Raw genomic sequence first — 4606 nt, forward strand, 5'->3', positions numbered from 1 at the left:
GAACTGAACTAGAACTGAACTAGAACTGAACTAGAACTGAACTAGAACTGAACTAGAACTGAACTAGAACTGAACTAGAGCTAAACTAGAACTGAACTAGAACTAGAAGTGAACTAGAGCTGTACTAGAACTGAACTAGAACTAGAAGTGAACTAGAGCTGTACTAGAACTGTACTAGAACTGACCTAGAACTGAACTAGAACTGAACTATATCTGAACTAGAACTGAACTAACTTGTAATGTTGTTTTTAGCCCACTGTGCAGTAGCATCTAGTAGAATATTAAAATTAGCAAAAAAATTACAAATAGCCGAATAGGAAATAAGTTTATGTCACGTCCTAACAATTATTATAATATTTACAAATGAGTTTGACTTTGCTTTTTATGTTGCTGCTGTTAGTTGTAGTTTGCTCCTGCCACTATTATTTTTTTCGCTGTCATCATACTCTTATTAAAACAAACAGTGGCATACATTTTATACAAAAAAAATGTATATATATGTTCTCTATACTATGTGTTTGTCCTTTTTGAAATCATTACCATCATCATCAACATTATCATTATTATTTCTATTATTGTTTTGTTATATGTACATTATACATAGTTATAATAATGATGATGACCTCTTCATTATAATGCTAATAACCATAATAATTATAATGAGCAATGGAGTAGCAGGTAGTAGTAGTTTGTTATGTTCGACAAACCTCCACATTTGTGCAGCACTTGTGTTGTGGGACTAATTTTGAAAATTTCAACTATTTTAAGGGCCAAATGTGGAACTGGGCAATTAACATGGCAAAGTGCAGTAGCATTATAAGTATTATGTACAAACATACATTTTCATACATATGGATGGGGTTTTTTTTAAGAAATTAAAGGTGGAAACTTAAACCGTTTTGATATGAAACATAAAGTTAGACAAATGTTTAAATGATAACCCTAATATAAATACATACGCATATACATATGTATTTTTCTTTCATAATTAATACCTTTGTTTGTGTGGATGTTTAAGTTATGTTAAACGTCAAGCTTGACACCTGAATGATAAGTTTTCATCAAATACGGCGTTCACCCCTATACCTTGTGTCACAGTGTCACAGGAATGCTCTGGATGGATGTGGATTATGGAACTCAGCACATTGTGATCTTAAAGCAATGCGAGTCTTTATCAACCGTTGCCTATGCCGAATTCTGAAAATATTTTGGCCAAATACTATCAGTAACATGCAAATTTGGGAACAAACCGAACAGACATCAGTTGAACATGATATTAAAATGTCGTTGGATTATTATCTTAACCTTTAGCTTAGGTTAGGTTTACTTAAACTGATAAGAGGATCCGAAGAAATACATAATAGACTACTATCGGGCCTATTGTGAGCTACTGATTGAATTATTTGTCAGTGTTCAGAAACTCACTTTCCTGGACGTAATTCCCAAGAATCTTTCAATCAGTGTTAGTCAGGAATGTTATTTTCGTAATAACAACATTTTCAAGATACTTGGATCTAACTTTAATGAATGCCTGACAGTGACAAAGATAGTGCTCCGGAGTTTCCTTATCCTCTTCACATGCTCTGCATTCGTCTAAATTTTGCTTAGATGTGTACGTAATCCTGTGTGGCAGAATACGCACCATCATACTGACTTTAGACTTGCTCAATTTGAGGAGAATTTTCCTCTTGCTCTCATCAGGGTCACCCCATAGGATTTTCGTGGTTCTACCCATTGTTTTAGTATTCCAAGAGGCCTTATGGGATTCTCTCATCCAAATTTTTAGTTCAGCTTTTGTTGTGTCGAATGGTTTTGCGTTTGTCAGGTTAACTGCCTCGAGCTTCCATCTCTTTAAAGCTATTACATTCGCCCTTTCGTTGCCGACTACTCTCGAGTGGCCTGGTACCCATATAATGTAAACTTTACTTTTGGGATGTTTAAGTCGAAGTGCTTTACGTGAGTACCTGACATGTTGCCCTATCTCACGGTGGTACTTTTTCAACCACTGGGTGAGTAAAAAGGAAACAACTCACCACTGCCCCTTTGTGTATCTTACACGAAGGTTGCAATTTTTGTACATGGATTGAACCGGTCCATGTACAAGCACTTTGCTCGAGTACTTGAGCTATCTAATCTCTGATCATTGTTGCCCCGTTTTTTAACTTCCTAGATGTAAAACATCACTTCCGTTTAAAACCATGCAGATTGGATGGCCTCTGTTGATTTGGCAAAAGCACCTAGAGACATATTCGGTAGACCGAAGTACAAATCCATCATATAAGCCGAGACTCTGTTCTTTCTCATAGGGACACACTGTGGTAATTTTGGTATGAACACAGTATGTTCTGAACATATCTGGGCAAGGATTGCATAATTTGTATATGATACCATTCATCCATCATCAGACAACCAACTGAGTGGCTTTGTCCTTGTCGGATAAATGGGCACACTTCCCATTTATCTGACACATTTATAAGAGAAAAACATACGGCAAGGACGAAGCCAGCCAGTAGACTGTAAACAACAATTTATAGTCCCGGCCGACTAGAGGTATCGGTAGCACCTATTTACCCCCGGATTGCAATACACCAAGATGTGGTCTGTCATCAAAGTTAATATGCCCGGGGGCACCTTTATGAGGGTATGCATTTAAAGCTTTCGTACAGTCCAATACGGTCTAACGGATATCGTGATATTTGCCTTCTGACTATCGGTAAATGTATTAAGCGCTGTAGACGCCATATTTATTCTAATTTAATTTACGTATTCCGTTTTTGCTCGGACTTCTGCCTGGAAGCTTGTGTTATAATTTGTTCCAATGTAACTTTGTCCTCAATTTAGAGCCGTTCCTACTGGTATTCGATCTAATAATACGCTTGGCTTGGCTATCTCAGAACAGCGTTTCAAAGTTCTCTACATATTCTGTATTAGTTATGCGATCAGGTACGTCCGATGATTGGGTATACGTGTTTTGTAACCGCTTCTGCTCGGTTAAGATCATGACAAGCGGCTGAACTGCCTGAACTGCTTGAACATCATTAGCTAGAGAGGCGAATGAAGTGAAGATTGTTTGGTCTAGATTCCTTTTTAGGTTATAAAGAGATTAACCCAGTTTGAGGACCACCGATAAGTATCCCACCTCATTGTTTAATTTCACATTCTTATTGATTATTTTTATCGCATAATGAGTAAAAAATATGTCTTTCTAAATTTCATGAACTCCCAGCAAAAACTATGTAATACATTTTAATAGCAATTACTTACAGAACAACATACTTCTCTGTTTCTACATATCGTCTCGTTTAAACAGAAGTAGTCCAACAAGGTCTTATTAAGAATGCGTATTATAAATACTTTCTGAATTCATTAGCCCTTTCGACAGTTAAGCTATAGAAGCAACTTACGTGTTTATAGCGATTTACAACGACTTTCTAATTACCTGTAAACGTTGACGGAAAGTACATGCCTTCAAATACTTAATATATAAGTAAATTTTAGCATTTTAATCCCTTACATGGTAATGAAAGTTTTCCCTGGGTTACTATTAATAAAATCAATTTATAGCATTAACACGTTTTTACCTCATAATTATTGTTGTTGTGATATTTTCATAAGTATGTAAATTATATATCCTGCCTATAAATGTTCGTATTAAAAATCATTTACTAAAAGTTGTAATTTTATTCACATGTAGACAATAGACAAAAGATTTTCCAGTAACTCAAAGTGACAGTCTCGAATTATTATTTATCTCCTAAATATAAAACTAGCAAAATGGAAACCAATTGATTCTTTACTTTATTTTATAATAAAAAATCTACTCAATAAAATAAAAACTTTAAGGTGGCTTGTGTATATTTTATTAAGAAGCAATCAAGTTTTAAATGGTGATGATACCTTGACCACTCGTAAAACTGCTGACATGTTTAGACAACACACTTTGTTACTTGAACATAAAGACACGTCAATACAGTGAATGACACATGTCACCCAATTAAAATATAATAACACAAACACATATTGAGTATTGAAAACAAATACAAACACATTTACACGTTTCAACACTTACACACATGTATACGGTTAAGATCTTAATATACATTCAGGAATATTCACATATTGAAATTTAAACATGCTGTCAGTTTAGTTTCTTGTTTTACTATTATATGCCACAATTATAGTGGTTTACGCGGTTGGATACGTGACATTATAAACAAAACTATAAATATGCATACATGTGATGAAGAGGTTTATATTTATAAAAAAATTAATGTATTTATGAGTTTGTGATACAATTAATTTATGAACATTATTATAGACATACAAACGTGCGAATAGTTTAATCTTGTGGGGTTAAATGTAAGGAGGAAATCGAATAAAGGTTTTTACTAGAAAATTGCAAAGTTCAAGTTTAGTTCATATATATTTCAATATTTTAGTTCTAGTTTATTTCTAGTTCAGTTCAGTTCTAGTTCAGTTCAAGTTTAATTCTAGTTCTGTTCTAGTTCAGTTCTAGTTCAGTTCTAGTTCAGTTCTGGTTAAGTTCTAGTTCAGTTCTAGTTCAGTTCTAGTTCAGTTCTAGTTCAGTTCTAGTTCAGTTCTAGTT

This window comes from Lucilia cuprina, chromosome 5, assembly GCF_022045245.1.
Source record: "Lucilia cuprina isolate Lc7/37 chromosome 5, ASM2204524v1, whole genome shotgun sequence".
Lineage (NCBI taxonomy): Eukaryota > Metazoa > Arthropoda > Insecta > Diptera > Calliphoridae > Lucilia > Lucilia cuprina.